At 39.6% G+C, this 25553-nt stretch overlaps 1 protein-coding gene and 1 non-coding gene across 4 annotated transcripts in view; both read left to right on the forward strand.

Moving 5' to 3' along the window:
* Nucleotides 1-25553, forward strand: part of GABRB1 (gamma-aminobutyric acid type A receptor subunit beta1) — a 428799-nt gene that overhangs the window by 333904 nt on the left and 69342 nt on the right. The gene's annotated exons all lie outside the window — the stretch shown is intronic.
* Nucleotides 23222-23328, forward strand: LOC138082492 (U6 spliceosomal RNA). The gene has a single exon (XR_011145119.1). It is a non-coding gene; the product is annotated as a U6 spliceosomal RNA (small nuclear RNA).

Below are 25553 nucleotides of genomic sequence, written 5' to 3' on the forward strand. Positions count from 1 at the left end.
TTTCACTGTATGACAGTCTCTAGGTCCATTTATGTCTTTGCAAATGGCACAATTTCATTCCTTTTTATGACTTTAATATTCCATTGTATATATGCACCACATCTTTTTTTTTTTTAATTTACTGTGGATTTCTACTACTCAAAGTGTGTTCCATAGGCCAGTAGCTCTAGCATTACTTGGGAACATGTTAGAAACGCAGACCCTCAGGCCTCAGCCCAAGCTCATTAAACCAGAATGAATCTTAACAAGATCCCTGTAAAGGCATGGCCATTTGACAAGCACCTCAGGGAGCATATCAGACAACAGATGGGTTTCCACTCTGACAGTTTTTAAGGTAAGAGCAGGCAACATTTTGGCTCTACTCAGTGAGATTGCGTTTCTGAACTGTAGGTTTACATACTCTCAGTACTTGGGAATACAGTCTATTTGGAATCAACAGTCATCTAGTGAGAGCTCTGTGACAAATGTGCTTGTTCACACAATAAATGAGGACAGTCAGTGCCTGTGAGACGGGTGTGGGAGATGAAGATGAACACCAAACTTGTTATTTCATTTTTTTTAAGTTTAAAAGAAATAGACTTTGCTCAATTTTGGTTTGCTAAAACCATTCCTATAAAAATCACCATATGATATTGCTTATCATGTAAAATCTAAAAAAATACAACAAACTAGTGAATAAATCAAAAAAGAAGCAGACTCACAGATATACAAAGAACAAACTAGCGGTTACCAGTGGGGAGAGGACAGGAAGAGAGGCAATATAGGGGTGAGGCAAAAAGGGTTATTATGAGATTATATGAAATCATGTATGAGAAACTTTTGAAAATTTTAAAGCACTACAAAATTTTTTTAAATCTTTCATCAGATTAAAAGAATAAAATAAAGAACAGAACAAAAACTATTTCTCTATTTCTGTAAAACCTGTTGCTATGTATTCATTCAAGAGTAAATTGTAAAGTATTGTAGCTTATCTTTTGACATGACTGATAATGTTATGAAAACAGCTGATGCCTATGCATCTCTTTCCCAAACAGATAATTCCATTTACCACAGCATCATAATACAAATTAAAGTTTCAATGATTGCATTCGTGTCAACATGTGGTATATATATATCAAGGCTTTTAAAATAGAGTAGTGTCTTGGAACAGCTTATTATTACATGGATTTGAAAATCTGACTGAAGCACTTAATTCCAGTGAAAGACATGGTCTATTGGTCTACCTATTTATTTTAAGGCACATACTTTGAAAGAAAAATATTGGAGACTTATGCCTGAGGGAAGAAAGGAAAGAAAAGTTTAAATTTTTTCCTTTGATCATTTCAGTGATTTTTTTTTTCTTTGAAAGAAATGATGCTATTTTCTGTTATTTGCTGTACTTTCTTCTTTCACTTCTATGTTTCCATTCTGTTTCCCATTTAGAGGACTGGGTCCACTAGAAGCGATGGTGAAAGAAAAAGAGAAAAGCAAAAATTTAAAGCATGGCAACCTTAAAGCAGTGACTGATACATGGAGAAAATTAAAATTAAAATCACCTGGGGAGTTTAAAAAATGCTGGCAGAAGGGCTCACCTTCTATAAATTCTGATGTTATTGGTCTGGGGTGGGGTCACAGTATCAGTTGTTTTAGAAACTCTCCCTTCTAAAATCTTTGATCTTAAGAATAAAGCAATTTAAATGTGGATATTGACACTGAAGTGAAAATTAAGTTATCTGTATTGACACAGGATTTCTATATGGATGTGGTTCACAGAACAAATCAAGTCAAGACCTCTCAGGAGAATATGTCCATTTTCAAGGTTATGGATGTTCATGCATCACACAATTATGAGTAATGAATGGACTTTTTGAAACTACAGCACCAGTGCAGTCAGTCAAGCCTAACGGTGTACTAAAATGCTTTTGGGAAGAGTATCTAACTATTGTATGATCTATTGCAATTGTAGAAGTGACCTGGTAAAATAAGAATTGTTCTTAAATTATATATCAGTGTTCAGTTTCATTGACAGGAATGTCAGAAAATAAATGCTCATGAGGAACTGAGTTTAGACTGATTCAGTAGAGAGGGGAAGGACCAGTTAAAACCTGCTTTGTTCTCAGGTATCTGCTTTGCATTCAGATATAGCATCTTCCCAAGTCACCCAAATCCCACATTTTGGAAGTTAGAAGATGAACACAAAAATTGTTATTTCATTTTTATGTTCTAAGGACACTGTGGGGTGGGGGTGGGGGCAGCACTGGTAAATCTTAGAGGTTCAAGTCAGATTGCTTGAGTTTAAATTCCTTTTGGACCACTATAGTTTTGTGAGCTGGGCGAGTAACTACCATGGTCCTTTGATTTCCTTCTCTATAAAATGGAGTAAAACAATTGGGTTTTGGTGAATATTCTATAGGAAATTTCTGTTAAGTGCCTGGTCCATAATATATAGTCAATAAATATTAGCAGTCATTATTATCAAGTTTGGATCCTAACTGAACCAAACCTTTGGTTTAGCATGGATGTTCAGTTCTAGAAGATCAAAGTTCCATTCAAAATTGTGTCTTAAAGTGTTTGGTTAATACCTAAAGCCTTTAGACAAAACAATGCACTGTATTTTGACTTCCTCTAAGGAAGTTGGAAGGAAAATGGTCATCCATCAGAGCATCAAGAAGAAACTTATGGAAATCTAACTGTAAATCCAAGATTTTTTCATCTATCTACATAACCACTTAGCTATGCATGGAAAATAAATAGTCTATATGGTACAAGTGAACAGCAATAAGGCTAACTTTATAGACAATTGGATTGTGAAACCAATTTTCATAAAAGGAAGTCCACTTCCCACTGCCTTTTATTTTCTAACTTTTAAAGATCAGAGAGTTTTCAGAAAGACTGCTTTTCCACAGTTTCAGAAAAGCAGCCTGGGAAAAGGAATAAATTAATTCAGGAAAGATTCCCTTCTTCCTACACCCACCACTCTACAGATCAAAAAAGCTAAGGGTACTAAAATTCATTAACATTTCTATGAACATAAATGTGAAATATTCATTTTCATTAAGTAGTCTACTGAATATAGCAAAATCAAATTTATCTAAGGAGATATCCAATGCTGCTAATTTCCTTGACAATGGGGACATAAAGCAAGGGAAACCATGAATCATTCATGAAGTTCAATTTACTTCTGTTATTTTGGGTGTTTAGCATCCATGAATAGAAATTGTGCAGCATGTTGTAGGTGCTATTTTTAAGTTATTTCAGATCAGAATTAATGATTTGGCAGACAGCAATAAAGTAAGAATGATTCAAAGGCTTTGCTTGTAATTGTCCTACATTGCATATTTTCCTGCGAGTATATGTTCATGTATTCATAACTTTTTTATTGGTCCAATGTCCTTGATAAATCAGAATCACTTTATAACCAGTACTTTAGGCAAGCACATAAAGTAATTTATTGGTAATGTTAGTAAATTAAAGAAACTCTTCGAGTTCTGGATTTTAGGGCTGAAAGAGATCTTCACGGTTAGTAATTAACAGCCCTCTGCATTAAGACTGGTAGGTGGCCATTTACAATTAATTGAAGTGTCTTGTAGGAGGGGAAATCTTTCTTAAGGAGGGACCAGTTCCATGAATGGGTCCTTCTGCTCATTGGATAGGATTTTCCCTTTAGTTCCACATCTACTTTCTGGCTACTTGTTACCTGTCAGCTTGGTTGCTGCTGTATTACAAGCACTTACTTATTTGCATACAGAGTGGCTTGTGGTCACCACTAAAAAAGTGCTATTTGAGTTGAATGGGTTCAAGTCTAGCACTCTGGGTGTGATGATTCATTTTATCTGTCAACTTGACTGGGCCACAGGATGCCCTGATACTGGTCAGGCATTATTCTGGGTATTCCTGTGAGGGTGTTTTTGGATGAGATTAGCATTTAAATAGGTACAATGAGTAGATTGCTCCCCTAATGTGGGTGGGCCTCACCCAGTCAGCCAAATGCCTGAATTAAAAGGAAAAGACTGACCCACTACAGAGTAACAGAGACTTCCCCTTGCCTGTCTGTCTTTGCATTGGGACTATCAGCTCTTTCCTGCTTTCAGACTCAAACTGAAGCATCCACTCCTCCTGAGTCTCAGGGCTACTGGCCTTCAAACCTGAAGTGTATCAGCTCTTTAGTTTGCTGACTCATCCTGCAGATTTATGGTTTATCAGCTTCCATCATCACATGAGCCAATTCTTATAATAAATCTTGTTTTCTCTATATATCCCATCGGTTCTTTTTCTCTGGAGAATCCTGACTAACACACTGGAAAACACCAAACATAAGATTTCTCTTTTATGATAGCATTTAAAACATTCAGAAATGGTCATTATGCCTCCCTAAAATTTTCTTCCCAGATATCTTGGTCTCCTTCTCTGAAGCGAATTATCTTTATATGGCATTATATGTGGATTTGATCCCTGGGTTGGGAAGATTCCCTTGGAGTAGGAAATGGCAACCCACTCCAGTATTCTTGCCTGGAGAATTCCATGGATGGAGAAGCCTGCTGGGCTACAGATCATAGTGTCTCAAAGAGTTGGACAAGAATTAGCATGCATGCATGCATGCACACAAGAAAAGGACACAGTTCTCCACATGTGACTTTACAAGGGCAGACTTTTGTAGAACAGCTCCTGCCTCATGTCTGGACACTATACTTACATTATTTTCAGGTGATAAGGTAACACATTATATAAATAAAAATTAGCAATTCAACTCTGTAAATAACACATTTTTTACAGAGAAGTTTCTATAGTTAAGTTAAACCTATTTTCATTCTGATCCCAAAGAAAGGCAATGCCAAAGAATGTTCAAACTACCACACAATTGCAGTCATCTTACACGCTGGTCAAGTAATGCTCAAAATTCTCCAAGCCAGGCTTCAACAGTACGTGAACCGTGAACTTCCAGGTGTTCAAGCTGGATTTAGAAAAGGCAGAGGAACCAGAGATCAAATTGCCAACATCCACTGGATCATCAAAAAAGCAAGAGAGTTCCAGAAAAATACCTACTTTTGCTTTATTGACTATGCCAAAGCCTTTGACTGTGCAGACAACAACAAACTGTGGAAAATTCTGAAAGAGATGGGAATACCAGACCACCTAACCTGCCTCCTGAGAAATCTGTATGCAAGTCAGGAAGCAACAGTTACAACTGGACATGGAACAACAGACTGGTTCCAAATTGGGAAAAGAGTATGTCAAAGCTGTATATTGTCATTGTGTTTATTTAACTTAAATGCATAGTACATCATGAGAAACGCTGGGCTGGAGGAAGCACAAGCTGGAATCAAGATTGCCAGGAGAAATATCAATAACCTCAGATGTGCAGATGACACCACCCTTATGGCAGAAAGCGAAGAAGAACTAAAGAGCCTCTTGATGAAAGGGAAAGAAGAGAGTGAAAATGTTGGCTTAAAGCTCAACAGTCAGAAAACTAAGATCATGGCATCTGGTCTCATCACTTCACAGCAAATAGATGGGAGAACAGTGGAACCAGTGACAGACGTTATGTTGGGGGGCTCCAAAATCACTGCAGATGGTGATTGCAGCCATGAAATTAAAAGACGCTTACTCCTTGGAAGAAAAGTTATGACCAACCTAGACAGCATATTAAAAAGCAGAGACATTGCTTTGCCAACAAAGGTCTATCTAATCAAAGCTATGATTTTTCCAGTAGTCATGTATGAATGTGAGAGTTGGACTATGAAGAAAGCTGAGTGCTGAACAACTGATGCTTTTAAACTGTGGTGTTGGAGAAGGCCCCTGAACTGCAATCCTTTTGACTGCAAGGAGATCCAACCAGTCCATCCTAAAGGAAATCAGTCCTGAATATTCATTGGAAGGACTGATGTTGAAGCTGAAACTCCAATACTTTGGCCACCTGATACAAAGAGCTGACTCATTTGAAAAGACCCTGATGCTGGGAAAGTTTGAAGGCAGGAAGAGAAGGGGATGACAGAGGATGAGATAGTTGGATGGCATCACCAACTCAATCGATGTGAGTTTGAGTAAGCTCTGGGAGTTTGTGATAGACAGGGAGGACTGGTGTGCTGCAGTCTATGGGGTTGTAAAGAGTTGGACACGACTGAGTGACTGAACTGAAAAGTACAGCATAGAACTGAAAGTTGCACTGAAAACTGAACTGACAGTTCAGGGTAGAGGTCCTTTCTGGAAATGTAAATTTATAATTCATGAGCTTCTAGATGTATGTAAAGCCGTACATCTAGATGAGGCCACCAAGGTAATTAGTGTAGCTAGAGAAGAGGTCCAGTGCTGACCCTTGGCCAAATTAATACTTAGAGTTTAGAAAAATGATAGAAACACAGGTATGGCAATTACTATGTGCAAATACATTGCATATAATAATTCGTTTAATCTCAACCATGATTCCTTCATTAGGTACTATTATTGTACCCATTTTACCAATAAGGAAACTAAATCACAGTGGCATTACCTGATTTGTCCATGTTCACATCTAGTAAGTGGGAGAATCACATCACTAGAGGAGACTGAAAGGGGTGATCAATGAGGCAGAGGGAAGCCTAAGAGAGAAGAGTGTTCAGGAATCAAAGTAAAAAGTATTCTAGAAAAAAAGAGGTGATCATCAGAGTCAAATACACATGGTAAAACAATATTGCGTTTGGCAACATGAAGGGCTGGGAGTGAAAATCTAAATGCAGCAGATGTAAAGGAGGATAGGAGAAGAGAATGTGATCTTACATGTAAAGTGCTTGGTGCAGTGCTTAGCATAGTTTTCAGTTCAGTTCAGTTCCGTTCAGTCACTCAGTCGTGTCCGACTCTTTGCGACCCCGTGAATGGCAGCACGCCAGGCCTCCCTGTCCATCACCGACTCCCGGAGTTCACTCAGACTCACGTCCATCGAGTCAGTGATTCCATCCAGCCATCTCATCCTCTGTCATAGTTTTACTACTCAATAAATAGTAGTCACAACAATCATCAAAGTACAGAGCAAGCAGCTATTTGCTCTCAGAGAATTCTGAACTGCTCCAACTTTTGTATCAGTTGTAAAAACCCTTTTCTTCAGTTCTGTCACATCATCACTCTGTTGGCACTGTTGTTGTCAAAGTCATCATCACTTTCCCTTCTTCATTTCCAACCATTTTCTCCCATCTCTTGGTTTTCACCTTAAAAGCTGATTTTGTACATCACTAGCCAATCAAAGCTCTCTTCTCCTCTCCTCTTGAGCTGATTGATGACAGAGTGCCAGGAGCAACTGCTTGTCTCACTCTTGTTGGCTCTATTTGTCTCTTTCTAGGTTTCTAGAGGTTTCTGATTCTTTCATCATATCCAAGTGTTTATTATTCACATACCATTCCTGACACTGTCAATACTTCTGGGATGGCAAGAAGACTATATCATAGTCCCCCAAGGCTCATTCCTAAAGTAGCATTTGTATAAATGCATGAATGCCATTCTCGGGAGTTTTAGATTATTAATAGAAGCTAGATCATTCACCAGCAGCATTCTGTTGCTATTCTAACTTAGCATCAAAGTCCAATGTATTTTTTGTCAGATTTATAGTCCAATGACTCAATTCCTTTTAAATTAAGTTTGGATCACTTGAAAAAACTCTGTGGCCACCTCTCTCTCCCTAACATTGGCAGTTTAAACACAGCTACTGGTTTCAGGATACTCCTGTGCACCTCATTGCTAAACAGAATATTTTTGAACATTCTTTTGTGTGAACTATGGAGCACCATACAGATAATTTATCAACCTGCTTTACAGACAAGGAAGTGATGTGGCAAAGAATTTGACCCACAGTTCCTCTCCCTAATTCTCAGGAAGGAAATCACCGTTATCTGTTGCATTTGAAAAACTGTGGCCCCTGTACAACTATAGGTAGAGTCTCCATTTCCTTAAGTGAGTAAAGGGGTGGCCCAACCACTGGTAAACTTTTCAAAAATGTCTTTTTGTTGGTTTAAGTCTTTACCTAAATGTTTGAGGAATCCAGCAGAAAATCAAAAATACTAGGTTAATAATTCAAATGTTTATTCACCCATACACTTCCATTATTAACTATCCCAGGCAGAACAAAGTCTCTCTCCAGATGTACCTTACAGTAGATTATAGAAGGATGCGGAAAAAATCAAAACAAAGTCACTGATATAAAATATAATGCAGGAGTATGATATGCTGTGACAAGTATGCTGAAGAAGAGAAAGATGGGGTGGAAGGATGGAGAGGCATGTGGAGAGAGGCAGACACATGCACATGCTGTTTGTGGATCAGGAGTTATACAAATCCAATAATGTTAGCACAAAGGAAAACAAGCCAAAGTGTATCTACATTTCATAGGCACAGGTGTTGAAAGATCTGTTCAATGCCAGCAGATGCTCAGCCATTACCAACCATGGGCTCCTGTCTTCCCCTGGCTCTTGTCCATTGCCCTGTCTTGCCTCATTGCAATGAATTAACAGGGTCCACTTTTAATAAATCACATGTGTGAAATCCTAACCATGATCATTCAATAACTTCAGGATAGCATAATTGCCAGTAAGGATGGAAAATTAAAAGTTATGTCGTTGGTTTTGGGAAGCTGATTTGATGTATTCCTTCCCAATACTCAAGATCAAGTATGACTACAGCAGTGACCTTCTGAGTGGAGAGCAGTTTGCACCTCCATTCTATGGGTTCTGAAAACCATCCTATGCTGAAGCAATACAGATTTTCTCAGTTGTTCCATGGAGTCTCAGCCCCACAGTATGACACCCTCTCTCAGTCACTGCCCTGTTTGTTGACAGCCACGTTGGGTTAAGTCTCCCAGAGGTGGGTGTGCATGTGATCGCCATATTTACACTCAGGCATAGTAGAAATGCTTTAGTTCTCTAGAAGTTACTTTTATTGAACTTTTATCAATCTCCATTATTATATGCATTTAACTAGTATGTGAATGTGAGTCTAGAGAATAATAACATATATACACAATGCTTTCATAACATTTTCATTTGACTCCCCCAGACTACATTCCTAAAGTAGCATTTGTACAGATGCCTGAATGCCATTCTCAAGGGGTCTCAAGAAATATAGATGTCATGACTCCCATCATGATGATACAGTCACCAAACCCAGGAGAAGTTAAATGAATTTGCCAAATATGCAGGGCTAAAAAGCAACCAAGTCCAGACTAAATTATGGACAATATGAGTTGAGAATCTGTTCTTTTCACTCTAGGAAATTGTGCCCTTTTGAACTGAGTTCTTCTAAGAGAGCAAAATAAGACACCTTGGAAAGCTTCATCAACTTTCTTAGGCCTCAAAGATATTGCTGAATGTTGAAGAGCAATTGTTTACTAAATAATGCCTAGAGCTCAGTTGCTCAGCCAGGCTCCTATGTCCATGGGCTTTTCCAGGCAAGAATACTGGAGTGGATTACCACTGCCTACTCCAAAGGATCTTCCCCACCCTGGGATTGAATCCACATCTCTTGCATCTCCTCCATTGGCAGCTGGATTCTTTACCACTAGAGCCACCTGGAAAGCCCAAATAATACCTAGATGGGTTGTTAAAAAAAACTCATGGTTTTCCCCCTTAGGTGCTAACTATGTATATAAATGCATTTAGTTGAAGCTTGAAAGTGAAAGTGAAGTCGCTCAGTCATGTCCTACTCTTTGCGACAATCCCATGGACTGTAGCCTACCAGGCTCTTCTGTCCATGGGATTTTCCAGGCAAGAATACTGGAGTGGGTTGCCATTTCCTTCTCCAGGAGATCTTTCCAACCCAGGGATTGAACCCGGGTCTCCCTCATTGTAGGCTTTGCCACTTTACTGCCTGAGCCACCATGCTCAAATTTAACATTTGAGATTCTATTTCTAGTCAAATTTCTATCAAGAAAACAGAAGAGCTATTCAACGTATTCAAGATAACATAGGTTTTAACATAGAGAAGTGAGCATACATGAAGACTGGAAAAGCTGGTGAGCCAAGGTGAAAGAAATCAACTGCAGCAATTTCAGCCTGAAGCACCCAAGCAGAAGAAGGTGTTGCAAGACTCAGGATCTCTAGGAAGACCCCACCAATTATCTCTGACTCTTTATTAAAGTAGAGGTACTCAAGAGCTCCCCAGCAAGTCACTGAATCTCACATCTACCCATGAATCTAGCAGCAATTGTCCCCATAAAATAATGGTCTCTCCTCCTCCATCTTCCAATGCTGACACGAATGCCTCTCTTTGGTAAACTCTAAACTGGATAAGAAGATTCTGGGGAAATTGTTCTAGCTTCTCTTCTATGATACTTGGTGTTGTGATGTCAAGTTGACAACAGATGAACAAATACTGGCATTTCGAAGTGATCTCAGAATTCTGTGTCTCACTATGTATAAGTTTTCTGAAACACAACCTGGAATCTTGTGCCATAACTGAAATAGGAAAGGAGCAAGACACACCGCCATGGAGGGTACCTCATCATTCATCCAGCTTCCCCTCCATGTCGTCAACAAATGTTTGACTTGATCTTTTATGTCCAGTGAACAAAGTAGACATGGATACAGACCTTGTGGTGTTAGTATTTTGATAAGACTTTTTCCTCAACTCTAATGAAGTTGTATTGGGAAGCAGGGAGATTTATATGTTGTTGAGTCATTCACAAATTTGGGAAACACAAAGAATCTGAGATTGGCTCAGCCATCTCAACCACCAACTTTACAAAATCATCCAATTTAGTCAAAAGCAATCCAAAAATACTCACTGAGTCATCAGAGGTCATCTCTTGACTCATGGCCATCCACACATATACAAATGTATATAGCATTTTGTACTTATTGAATGGGGTTATCTAGCACTGTCTTGCTTGACCCTCACAAATCATCTTGCAGGTATGGGAAGATAATTTTTCTCTTTTCATTACTGAAAAATCAAGGACACAGAGTCAGGCAATCTATTGTTTCTTTGATTAATGACCAATGTTGGACTTGAAACTAGGTCTCCATTTAGGTCCCCTCTGCAACATTCCCCAGCCTCTTTTCTACTAAAAGAACTGGAATCTGCACTTTCTAGGTATGAAACTACAGAATTAAAAAGGCATAGGAAAATGCCATGGATGGAAGAGCCTGGCAGGCTGCAGTCCATGGGGTCGCTGAGGGTTGGACACGACTGAGCGACTTCACTTTCACTTTTCACTTTCCACTTTCATGCATTGGAGAAGGAAATGGCAACCCACTCCAGCGTTCTTGCCTGGAGAATCCCAGGGACAGGTAAGCCTGGTGGGCTGCCGTCTATGGGGTCGCACAGAGTCGGACACGATTGAAGTGACTTAGCAGCAGCAGCAGGCCTTCTAAATCATTTTTATTACCCATTTGTGATTATTCTTCCAGCTTAAATTCTGAACCAAGTGTCTGGAAGTGTCCTCTTTGTTAATGAAAAAGTGAGTAAATCTCCCTTACACAGATCCCTTCTCTTTATGGACATCTTCTGCAATAAATAGGTCACTTGGTCATATTCATATCTGCAAGTAGTTTACTAAGTCAGACCTGTCTTAAAATATCTTGTGTCAAGAACGTTTTTTAAGAACTCAGGCAATTGTGACAGAATCTTAGGACTAGAAAAGGTCAATGAAGATTACTTCAGGCCAATTTTGTCAGATACAGATGAGGAGAAAGAAATTCTGCAAGTTTCAATGACATTAAGGTCAAGATCACACAGCTGGTTACCTAGAAGCAGACCTTTATCCAGAAGTCTGATTTAAAGATTCAGTGAGCATATGCTATGCTGCCAGTATGTGGAGGGATATAGGAAAATTTTAAGGATATAATCTGGATTAAAACCAAGTTCAGTTCAGTCACTCAGTCCTGTCCGACTCTTTGCGACCCCATGAGTCGCAGCACGCCAGGCCTCCCTGTCCATCACCAACTCCCGGAGTTCACTCAGACTCACGTCCATCGAGTCAGTGAAGCCATCCAGCCATCTCAACCTCTGTCATCCCCTTCTCCTCCTGCCCCCAATCCCTCCCAGCATCAGAGTCTTTTCCAATGAGTCAACTCTTCACATGAGGTGGCCAGAGTACTGGAGTTTCAGCTTTAGCATCATTCCTTCCAGAGAAATCCCAGGGTTGATCTCCTTCAGAATGGACTGGTTGGATCTCCTTGCAGTCCAAGGGACTCTCAAGAGTCTTCTCCAACACCACACTTCAAAAGCATCAATTCTTTGGTGCTCAGCCTTCTTCACAGTCCAACTCTCACATCCATACATGACCACAGGAAAAACCATAGCCTTGACTAGATGGACCTTAGTCAGCAAAGTAATGTCTCTGCTGTTATGGAGACATAAAACAATGAAAGAAAAATACGAGTCAGGAAATAATTGAGGAATAATGATCTGTAAATTATAATTGCTATAATTATTTTTAATCTTCAATGGCAACTCACTCCAGTATTCTTGCCTGGAGAATCCCATGGATGGAGGAGCTTGATGGGCTACAGTCCACGGGTCGCAAAGAGTCAGACACGACTGAGCTACTTTCACTTCACTTCACTATTCTACTAAAGATATGAGGCACTTAACAAAACATAGTTTTGGTGTAAAAGGATTAGAGTAAACAGCTGTGGTGACCAGGACAAAGAGAAACTATGGGTGGAAAAATATAAAGCAAAACTTGTTACTAAGGTGGAACATACAGTTGAGAGAAATGAACCCCAAATTTATCAATAAGGTTTTTAATGGCCAAAGCAAGGAAACACAATCAACTTACAAATTTCAAATTGTCCATAAAACCAAACCTAATTTACTATTCTATAGTATTTCTCCAGTAGATATTCAGAACAGGGGCTCAGAGATTTGTCTAGTTCTCTCTTATGCAATCATCAGTGTGGTCTGCTGGCATAACAACAAAGTACAACTCAGTAAGGCAATTCTGTTACATCTAAAATGATGCTGCTAAAGGATCCAGCAGTCTTGTGGTGTGGCTTGATTCAAAGTCATCGTTTAGGGCATGTAGAAAAACGAGTCAATTACCTGACTCTGTAGTATTTCTTCCAAAACATTATTTATGTGATATGGAAAGCAGAGAGTTTATGGTATATATACTATTTGTCAAGAGCCATTGGTGTGTTTAGTCTGTCATGCTGGTTTGTGGATGCTTCACAAGCTAGTTAATCAACGAAGCAGAGTTTAGTATCATTAAGAGCATCTGTGAAAATGGAAGAGATGAATTATGTTTAATGCCTTGTACAGAGCCAAATAAAGTCAAAACCACACTTAGAAAAATATATATAATATATTTATTACATTATAATATATTTTACATACACACACACACACACACACACACACACACACACATTTATATAAATGTCCTGTTCTGGGTCAAGAGCAAAGCAGACCCGAGACCAAGGATTAAATAATTTAGAAATGGCTTACTAAAGGAAATGGGACTTCAGACTTGGATGGACAGAGAGAAAAAGTGAGGAAATTTTAGACTGAAAGAATCACATGATCACATGGTGATGGGGGTTACAGATAGGAAATAAGTTGACTTGCCATCAAAATTTGTGACTTTAAAATGTAGCAACAATAGAGCCTATCTAAACATAATTTAGCTTCATTTTTTAATGGAAATACTGCGAGTAGAAAGTGCTTTAATTTAATACAACAGCACTGGTTTGATAGGATTTCGAGCCAATGAATTCAGTAAGTGGGTTTGTTTTGATGACCTTTGCTAATTTGTTGAATGCAGTGAAAAATCCCCTGCAGCTTTCTAACGGTTCCAAAGCTAAAAATAATGACCTCACTGAAGATTCTGTCAGCTGCTCTGATTCAGAGAATGGCTGAGAATGACTGATAGACTCTGGTTGCAAAATGAGGCTCAGAAATTTGCAGCCTGACACAACTCATGGATACCAGAAAACAAAGTCTATCTTACTAGAGAGCAAACATAGGGTCAGAGGAGCCATAAGCACTATCTCTTTTAAATAAAAGTAATTACATCAGTGCTTCATTGTAGGGTACAAAGTATTGTGCTTCACATGTATTACATATTTCATATTATCCTCACAATGTCTCCATGAAGAAAGAAGCATCACTAGCTTCTAGATGTAGTAACAAAGATTCATAAGTTTTAAAGTAACTTGCTTAAAATTACATAGCTCATTAATGCCAAAGGTTTTGAACCCAGGTCTTTCTGATTCAAAAGCTAGTGTTTTTCACTTCTACATAATATAGATTCTCAGTCTTGTAGGGGTTGTTGCTTTAGATTATATCACTAAAGCACTTTATTTGGCAGTGTAAGGCATAAGTTTAAAAAAAAGATCAAATCCTTGGTGAAGAATCAGGGAATTTGAAGGTTAACTAAGGGCCTCTAGAATCATTAACACAATCCTCTAATTTGGGATTCGAGACACCAAAGGGTAATACCCTGTGTGAGCTGTCAAGAAATGTGAGGGCTTCTCCATTTCTAAATAGGTTTAGGAGATTCACATGCTTCATTTCCAAAATGTTTCTGCAGAGATTCAGTTGACCTAAAAAAGATGGCGGAGTAGAAAGACATGTGCTCATCTTCTCCTGTGAGAACTCCAAAATTGCAGCTAACCACTAAACAACCATTAACAGGAGAATGTTGGAAAGGAAAGGAAAGAGTCACTCAGTCATGTCCAGCTCTTTGTGACCCCCATGGACAGAGGAGTCTAGTAGGCTCCTCTGTCCATGGGACTTTCCAGGCAAGAATACTGGAATGAGTTGCCATTTCCTTCCCACCCAAAAAAGATATCTGACATCCAGGGACAAAGAAGAAGCTCCAACAAGACAGTGAAAGTGAAGTCATTCAGTCATGTCCAACTCTTTGTGACCCCGTGGACTATAGCCCTCCAGGCTCCTTCGTCAAGACAGTAGGAGGGACACAATAGTGTTTAGAATCAAACCCATACCTCCCAGAGACACTCAGAGGGCTCAAAGAAAATCTTGTGTGCACCAGGAACCCCACAAGAGACTGAGCCAGACATGTCTTTGAGTGTCTGTGTGTCTCCTGTGGAGGCATGGGTCAGCAGTGGCCTGCTGTGGGGACAGGGGCTCCGGCTGCAGCAGACCTGGGAGGCATGCCATGTGACATAAGTACTCTTGGAGGAGGTCGCCATTAGTCCCACCACAAAGCCACTAAGCAGACAACCCCAAAACTGGAGAACAATTCTACCAAAGAAGTTCTTACACTATTGCAAAAGTTCTAGGGCTCACAACAGATTTCCCAACCTGGGGATTCAACAAAGGGACTGAGAACCCCTAGGGAATTTGACTTTGAAGGTCAGTGGGATTTGATTACAGTACTTCCACAGGATTAGGGAAACAGATTCTTGGAGGGCACACTAGGACACAGGAGAAGGGAGCAGTGACCCACAAGAGACTGAACCAGACTTGCCTGTGAGTGTCCCGGAGTCTCCAATAGAGGCATGGGTTGACAGTGCCATGCCTTGGGGTCTTGGGCACTAAATACAACAGTCCTTGGAGCCACAGCATGCTGGCATAAGTCCTTTTGAAGGAGGTCACCATTACCACCATTACCCCTACCATAGGTTGGCCTCAAGTCAAACTACAAGACAGGAACAGAGCACCGCAATTGAATTAAAGATTTACTGAGCATTGTCCCACCCATCAGAGCAAGAACCAGATTCCCCTACAGCCAGTCTCTCCCATCAGGAAGCTTCCATGAGCCTCTTATCCTTCTCCATCAGAGGGCAGAATGAAAACCAAAATTACAGAAAACTCTAACCAAACTAATTACATGGATCACAGCCTTGTCTAATTCAATGAAACTATGAGTCTTGCCATGTGGGGCCAACCAAGACAGATGGGTCATTGTGGAAAGTTCTGACAAAACATGGTCCACTGAAAAAGGGAATGAAAAACTACTTTGGTGTTCTTGCCTTGAGAATCCCAAAAACCATATAAAAAGGCAAAAAGATATGACACTGAAAGATGAATTCCCCAGATCAGTTAGTGTCTACTATGCAATGGGAGAAGAGTGGAAAAATACCTCCAAAAAGAATGAAGAGGTTGAGCCAAAGCAAAAACAATGCCCAGTTCTGGATGTGACTGGTGATGGAAGTAAAGTCCAATGCTGTAAAGAACAATATTGCATAGGAACCTGGAATGTTAGGTCCATGAATCAAGGTAAATTGGAAGTGGCCAAGCAGGAGACAGCAAGACTGAACATCAACATTTTAGGAATCAGTGAACTAAAATGGACCAAAATGGGTGAATGGAATTCAGATGACCGTTATATCTACTACTATGGGCAAGAATCCCTTCGAAGAAATGGAGTAGCCCTCACAGTCAACAAAAGAGTCCAAGATGCGGTACTTGAGTGCAATCTCCAAAATGACAGAATGACCTCTGTTCATTTCCAAGGCAAACCATTCAGTATCACAGTAATCCAAGTCTATGCCCCGACCAGTAATGCTGAAGAAACTGAAGTTCTATGAAGACCTAAACAACCTTCTAGAACAAACACCCACAAAAGATGTCCTTTTCATCATAGGAGACTGGAATGCAAAATTAGGAAGTCAAGAGATACCTGGAGTAACAGGCAAGTTTGGCCTTGGAGTACAAAATGAAGTAGGGTGAAGGCTAACAGAGTTTTACTGAGAGAACGCACTGGTCATTCACAGTGCATTCATTTCAGAGGTCAAACACCATGTTCCAACAACACAAGAGATGACTCTACACATGGACATCACCAGATGGTCGATACCAAAATCAGATTGATTATATTCTTTACAGCCAAAGATGGAGAAGTTCTATACAGTCAGCAAAAACAAGACCAGAAGCTGACTGTGGCTCAGATCATGAATTCCTTATTGCAAAAATCAGACTTAAAGAAAGTAGAGAAAACCATTCAGGTATGACCTAAATCAAATCTCTTATGATTGAATATACAGTGGAAGTGACAAATAGATTCAAGGGATTAAATCTGATAGATAGAGTGCCTGAAGAACTATGGACAGAGGTTCAAAACATGTTACAGGAGGCTGTAATCAAAACCATCTCCAAGAAAAAGAAACGCATAAAGGTAAAATGGTTGTCTGAGGAGGCCTTACAAATAGCTGAGAAAAGAAGAGAAGTGAAAGGCAAAGGAGAAAAGGAAGGATATATGCATCTGAATGCAGATTTTCAAAGAATAGCAAGGAGAGATAAGAAAGCCTTTCTCAGTGATCAATACAAAGAAATAGAGGAAAACAATAGAATGGGAAAGACTAGAGATCTCTTCAAGAAAATCTGAGATACCAAGGGAATGTTTCATGCAAAGATGGGCTTAATAAAGGACAGAAATGGTATGGACCTAACAGAAGCAGAAGATATTAAGAAGAGATGGCAAGAATACACAGAAAATGAAAGTCTCTCAGTCATGTCTGACTCTTTGTGACCCCATGGACTGTACAATCAATGGGATTCTCCAGGCCAGAATACCGGAGTGTGTAGCTTTTCCCTTCTCTAGGAGATCTTCTCAACCCAGGGATCGAACCCAGGTCTTCTGCATTGCAGGCAGATTCTTTACCAGTTGAGCCACAAGGGAAGCCCAGAATACACAGAAGAACTATACAAAAAAGATCTTAATGACCCAGATAATATGATAGTGTGATCACTCACCTAGAGCCAGACATCCTGGAGTGTTATGTCAAGCGGGCCTTAGGAAGCATCACTACGAACCAAGTTAGTGGAGGTGATGGAATTCCAGTTGAACTATCTAAAATCCTAAAAGATGTTGCTGTGAAAGTGCTATACTCAATATGCCAGCAAATTTGGAAAACTCAGCAGTGGCCACAGGACTGGAAAAGGTCAGTTTTCATTGCAGTCCTAAACAAAAGCAATGCCAAAGAATGTTCAGACTACCACACAATTGCACTCATCTCATATGCTAGCAAAGTAATGCTCAAAATTCTCCAAGCCTGGCTTCAACAGTATCTGAACTGAGAACTTCCAGAAGTTCAAGCTGGATTTAGAAAAGGCAGAGGAACCAGAGATCAAATTGCCAACACCTGTTGGATCATAGAAAAAGCAAGAGAATTACAGAAAAATATTTATTTGTGCTTCATTGACTACATTAAATCCTTTGACTGTGTGGATCACAACAAACTGTGGAAAATTCAAGAGATGGGAATACCAGACCACCTTACCTGCCTCCTGAGAAATCTGCTTGCAGGTCAAGAACCAACAGTTAGAACTGGACATGGAACAATGGACTGGCTCCAAATTGAGAAAGGAGTACATCAAGGCTATATACTGTCACACTGCTTATTTAATTTGTATGCAGAGTACATCATGCGTAATGCTGGAATGAATGAAGCACAAGATGGAAGCAAGATTGCCAGGAGAAATATCAGTAACCTCAGATAGGTAGATGACACCACTCTTATGACAGAAAGCAAAGAGGAACTAAAGAACCACTTGATGAAAGTGAAAGAGGAGAGTAAAAATGCTGGCTTAAAACTCAACATTCAAAAAACTAAGATCATGGCATCCATTCCCATCACTTCATGGCAAATAGATGGAGAAACAATGGAAAGAATGATAGATTTTATTTTCCTGGGCTCCAAAATCACTGCAGATGGTGACTGCAGCCATGAAATTAAAAGATGCTTATTCCTTGGAAGAAAAGCTACAACCAACCTAGACACCATGTTAAAAAGCAGAGACATTACTTTGCTGACAAAATTTCATCTATAAAAGCTGATTTTCCAGTAGCCATGTATGGACGTAAGAGTTGGACCATAAAGAAAGCTGAGTACCCATGAATTGATGCTTTTGAACTGTGGGGTTGGGGAAGACTCTCAGGAGTCCCTTGGGTAGCAAGGAGATCCAACCAGTCAATCCTAAAGAAAATCAACCCTGAATATTCATCTGAAGGACTGATGCCAAAGCTCCAATCCTTTGCCCACATATGTGAAGAGCCAACTCATTGGAAAAGACCTTGATGCTGGGAAAGATTAAAGGCAGGAGGAGAAAGGAACAACAGAGGATGAGATGGTTGGGTGGCATCACCAACTCAATTGTAAATTAAGTTTGAGCAAGATCCGGGAGTTGGTGATGGACAGGAAGCCTGGCGTGTTGCAGTCCATAGGGTCACAAAGAGTTGGACATGACTGAGTGACTGAACTGAACTGACTAAACCGTCCAGAGTTCTGCAACTGGTTAATCAGGCCATCCAACTCACAACATGGTGCTCCTGATTTCTGCCTCCTGCTGTCTACTCTGGGGCAGGTCAACAGTAGTAAAACATGAGAAGAGAAATGAACCTGAGTGTAAAGGGACACCTAAACTTTTACCATACTCAGGTGCCACTGTCTAGCATTATATGGTTAGAGTATTATACAGTTTTTATGTGGTTAGGGTACTACAAGTTGTCTTTCTGCTTTTTTACTGAAAACACCCTGAGGACCAAGAGAATACTAAAGGATAATTAAGAATTTGGGTTAGGGAGTGGGGAACTCACATATGGAGAATCTTATATAACCTGGTTAAACTCTAACTTACTGATCTGCTTCAGGCCTCCATGTCTTTGAACTCAGCAGTGAACATGAGCATAAGTGCTAATTTTCATGGTTGGACTGAAAAATTCTTAAAATCTTCTTAAGTGTCAGTAGGGTATCTCCAACCCACTCCTGTTACTCAGCATTCTCATACGTGTTACCCTCATTATGTATATAGTCTTTCAGTGCCTGGTGAAACTTTCATCTACATTATTAAAATGTACATCTGATCTTACCAAAGTACATGACTTCCTTCCTTCTCTGAACAATTGAATATCTTTTCTTAGAAACATACATAGTTTCTAGAGTTGGTATCAAACAATCAGAAATATTTGGTTAACTAGGAAATTATTTCAGTAATCCATTCAGCAAGTACATCACAGCCTGGGTGGTACCCAGCACTGTGCCTGCTAAATGCTAAATTGCTTCATTCGTGTCCAACTCTTTGTGACCCTGTGGACTGTAGCCCACCAGGCTTCTCTGTCTATGGGATTCTCCAGGTAAGAATACTGGAGTGGGTTGCCATGCCCTCGTCCAGGGGATCTTCCTGACCCAGGGATCAAACCCACATCTCTTACGTTCATGGTGAACAAAAGTAAAGAGTGTCCCTACCCTCCCTAATGGCAGAAAGTGAAGAGGAACGAAAAAGCCTCTTGATGAAAGTGAAAGAGGAGAGTGAAAAAGTTGGCTTAAAGCTCAACATTCAGAAAATGAAGACCATGGCATCTGGTCCCATCACTTCATGGGAAATAGGTGGGGAAACAGTGGAAACAGTGTCAGATTTTATTTTGGGGGGCTCCAAAATCACTGCAGATGGTGACTACAGCCATGAAATTAAAAGACGCTTACTCCTTGGAAGAAAAGTTATGACCAACCTAGATACCATATTCAAAGCAGAGACATTACTTTGCCAACAAAGGTCCGTCTAGTCAAGGCTATGGTTTTTCCTGTGGTCATGTATGGATGTGAGAGTTGGACTGTGAAGAAGGCTGAGCACCAAAGAATTGATGCTTTTGAACTGTGGTGTTGGAGAAGACTCTTGAGAGTCCCTTGGACTGCAAGGAGATCCAACCAGTCCATTCTGAAAGAGATCAGCTCTGGGATTTCTTTGGAAAGAATGATGCTAAAGCTGAAACTCCAGTACTTTGGCCACCTCATGTGAAGAGTTGACTCATTGGAAAAGACTCTGATGCTGGGAGGGATTGGGGGCAGGAGGAGAAGGGGATGACAAAGGATGAGATGGCTGGATGGCTTCACTGACTTGATGGACGCGAGTCTGAGTGAACTCCGGGAGTTGGTGATGGACAGGGAGGCCTGGCATGCTGCGATTCATGGGGTCACAAAGAGTCAGACATAACTGAGCGACTGAACTGAACTGAACTGAACTGAACTGAACCCTCCCTAATGGAGCATCCAGGCAAGGGAGGGAGAGAGCAATAGTTACTTTTATTGCTGTGTTTGGTAAATGCCTATGCACTAGTGATACTTTATGTTATTAGAGGGCAAATCAGGGGGGATGGACTTATGAAGGTCAAGAGAGTTTCCTTGAGGATGTGTCTATTGTTTATAGGCTGAGTAAAGAAATAACAAGGGTTTCCTTGGTGGCTCAATGGTGAAAAAAATCCACCTGCCAATGCAGGAGACACTGGTTGGATCCCAGTGTCATATTCAAGACTCTGTAGCAGGAGGAATGCTGGCAAACATGGTGGCCAGAAGTACATATAATGTGGCTGTAGCAGCAAAAGAAAAAAGACCACGGTATGAGTGGAAGCTGGAAATGTAGGTAGAGGACTTGCCTTGGAGGATCTTATATTTAAAAAAAAAAAAAAAAAACAAGTTTTATCTTTATCCTAGGAAGAGTGGATCACTGGTGGATTTTTCACCTGGGGGAAGCAGGGTTGACATGGTAAGATCTGTGTTTGGAAAATCACACTAGCTGTAGTACTGAGAACAGACTGATGCAGGTAGAGAAAGGAAGTATACCGTTTTGAAGACTAGCAGAATGGATTAAGCAGAGAAAGATGCTAGCTTGGATCAGGATAGAAGTGGAAAAGAGTAGATAGATGCAAGGGAGAATTAGAAAGAACAATAGATGGGATTTAGTGAAAAAGTCAATAAGAATGAGAAAGAGAGGAATGAAAAATGACCCTTATGATTTCCAAGGATTTTTGCTTGGATTAGTACATAAATGAGGATGTCATTCACCCAAAATGAGAAGAATGAGAATGTTTTAGGTTCTCCTCATGTGCGTGCATGCTCAGTCTCTTCAGTCGTGTCAGACTCTTTGCAACCCTATGGACTACAGCCCACCAGGCTCCTCTGTCCATGGGGATTCTCCAAGCAAGAATACTGGAGCGGGTTGCCATGCCCTCCTCCAGGAGATCTTCCACACCCAGGGATTGAACCTGCAGCTGCTGCAGTTCCTGCATTGCAGGCGGATTCTTCCCATCTGGGAAGCCTTTAGATTCTGAGTGGGGGGCAAGGAAGAAATCACAAGTTTAATTATTATTTCTTGATGTATGATACAGGTCTGGAGCACACAGAGAGCTTTACCCTGAAGGTATAAATTTGTGAATCACTTGAATATTTTGATAATTATAACTATAGGCATATGTGAATATCCATGGAGTTGATGCAGAGTAAGGAGTGAAAACTTAGGAGGCCTGAGAAACTACAATATTTAATGACTGGGTAGAGCAAGATGTGAACAGAAAAGAGACAAGAAAGGAACAGCCAGAAAAATAGGAGGAAAACTATGGAGTGTAGAGCTGCAGAAGCCGAAGAAAGGAAGTAAAGTAAAATCTGGGTTCAACAAATTCTAATCTAAAAATATATATATTTATATGGTACATATGGCTTTTTCTCCTTAGGAACACTGCACAAACTTCTAGTCAAGTTCAAAGTGGAATAGAGCAAAAAGGGTGGATTTTTAATTCCAGTTCTGATACTCTCAGACAGTTAAGTCTCTGTGATATATTTCTCTCATTGAAATTATGAAATATGTCAGAATACATTTACACAAATACACACATCTTATAATCCTCTCACATGTAGTGATCTTTGCTTCTGCAAGTTGTTTGTCAACTTTAGAAATAGTCCTGACCTTGTGTCCATGAAAGTGCTAAGGATGGAATATAATAAACTATAGTTTTCAGAATATAAGAAACTCTTTTGTGAGATGACTACAATGTGCTTCATTGGTCTCACCTAACTTAATGCTTGAAAATATATATTTCATTTATTACTTTACATCAGTTCTTAGGTTTTCACTTAAAATGTTTCCCTCTTGGGCTTTCATATATACATTATGTAATCTAGATTACATTACATATATATATATATATATATATATATATATATATATGGGCTTCCCAGGTGGTGGTGATAAAGAACTCGCCTGCCAATGCAGGAGACACAAGAGACGCAGGTCTGATCCCTGGGTCAGAAGGAAGTGGCAACCTACTCCAGTATTCTTGCCTGGAGAATCCCAAGGACAGGGGAGCATGGTGGGCTACAGTCCATAGGATCACGACGTGACTGAAGCAACTTAGCAAGCACACACACACGTACATATATATATATATATATATATATATATGTATGTATATATATATATGTATATATATACGTAAAAATGAGGTTTTAAGGTAAGAGTATATATATCTAAGTCTTTTAAAGATAGGGTTTTCAATATATATTTCTTTTTAAAACTTTATTTTATATTACTGTGTTTTACTTTTGTGCTAGCTTCAGCAGCACATATACTAAAATTGGAACAATACAGAGAAGATTAGCATGGCCCCTGCACAAGGATGACATGTACATTCGTGAAGTGTTCCATATCTTGGGGGCTTCCTTTGTATATCATCTGGTAAAGAATCTGCCTGCAATACAGGAGACCCCGGTTTGATTCCTGGGCCAGGAAGATCCGCTGGAGAAGGGATAGGCTACCCACTCCATTATTCTTGAGTTTCCCTGGTGGCTCAGTTGGTAAAGAATCTGCCTGCAATGTGGGAGACCTGGGTTCAGTCCCCGGGTTGGGAAGATCCCCTGGAGAAGGGAACGGCTACCACTCCAATATTCTGACTTGGAGAATCCCATGGACTGTATATCCATGGGGTTGCAAAGAGTCAGACATGACTGAACAACTTTCACTCACATAGCCAATTAACAATGTTGTGATAGTTTCAAGTGGACAGCAAAGGGACTCAGCCATAGGTATACGTGCATCCATTCTCCCCCAAATTCCCCTCCCATCTAAGCTTCCACATATCATTGAGCAGAGTTCCCTGTGCTATATAGTAGGTCTTTGTTGGTTATCCATTTTAAATATAGCAGTGTCCACTTGTCAATCCCAAATCCCCTAACTATCCCTTTCCCTACTTCTTTAACTAAGTTAAACTTTTGTGTATAATATCAATATATCTGGGCTTAATTTATTACAAAGATCACAAGCCCTACAGGCCAACTCCTATAGATCATAGTAGAAAAGGCATGGGATAAGAATCAGACATCACTGGGTTTCAGCCCAGATTTGCTACCTGGACAGGTTGTCAGTATACCACTCTGTGTACCATTTGCTTCTTCTGTGAAATATGGACAATAATACTTACCTCATGAGGTTGCTGTAAAGAACTGTCTACAACATACAAGCACTCAATAAATGTTAATGCCTTCTTGACATCACAGTGATAATACAGAGCTAGAGTATTTGCCACCTGAAATCGTAACCAATTATGACTGTAGTGCAAGCTGTTGAACTAGCATACATGTCATCCAGAAACACAATCACATGTTTTTCAATATATTCAGAGTGCTACGAACTCTGATGACATAAAAATAACAAATCAACCTTGGGTTTATGGTCATCTCATAGCTTATGAATTAAAACATTTCATGATCCTTGTCAATGTAGAGAGTTAACTTCCCTATGATTTGAGAGAAAAAAGAGATGATTTCTCCTGTACTAGTTTTTAGTAAAAAGATGCCCAACTAAGAGGCTTTCACAGAGAATTCCTTCAATAATAATGCGCTGAATAAATGAATAGAGTAAAATGGAAGAAGATAAGAGTTCATTTTCGTGTTTTAGGGAATGTATTGAAATTAGAGATTATGATTATTTTTGCAAATTAACAGTTCTTGGAGGAATTAGTGTTATGCTGGGCTCTGCAGTCATTTGTTTACTCAATAGATAAGGTACTTTACTATGTTGCTATGATATCTGGTTCTATGATGGTCAAGAAAAGAGTCATGTCTATAGATCACTGCCCTACAGATTTATAGCGCCAGATAGGAAAATCATGAACCAGATAATCATGAGATTATTTCCAAAACTAGTCAAATAAAGTAGACCCCTCATCTAATCTTCATCTAATCCTTCCATTTTGGGCCAAGAATGTCTATTGTGTTTCCCCAACAAAACAATATTCAATCCAACCAAACCAAAAGTCAAGATGAATTGTTGATTTTTTCTTTTAACTTCACCGTATGTATCATCCTCTTTAAAATATAGTTTTCTTCTCGATTCTGAGCATATATGTACATTCTAATTTGCCTATTGCCTAGCTGTTACATTACATTCACATTTTTTTGGCTTGTATGTTTGGAATTGCTTATTTTGGATATTTTGTTTATTTTATTATAGTAGTAAGGGGGAGAAAATATAGATGGTTCAGAGATCTTTCGTGTCATACTTCTCAAACCAGTTTCTTTTCAATGTTTTTTATTTAAGCAAAAACTACTAAAAATATAAAAATGTAATATGGAATTCCATCAAAGTTCCTCCCACTTAAGTATTTTTTTCCCAATAATGAGGTGAAACTACGTTTCAGGAGGTTTCATGTTAAGTGATTCCTTTGATATATCCATCACAGGAACATAACATAGTTATTACTAACTTACTTTAAGGTGAATCAAGATTAATCTTGAGGTTAATGCTTTTGTAAGCCTTCCTGCTATAAATGCCTTGAATTTGTCTTCTTATATGTAAAAGAATATTCCCTTTCCTGCCTTTATTGTCAGTAAAAATAGAACTTGGTCTGCACTACTCTCATCTTAGGATCTCTGTTCAGA

The sequence above is a fragment of the Capricornis sumatraensis genome, chromosome 7 (genome assembly GCF_032405125.1).
Source record: "Capricornis sumatraensis isolate serow.1 chromosome 7, serow.2, whole genome shotgun sequence".
NCBI lineage: Eukaryota > Metazoa > Chordata > Mammalia > Artiodactyla > Bovidae > Capricornis > Capricornis sumatraensis.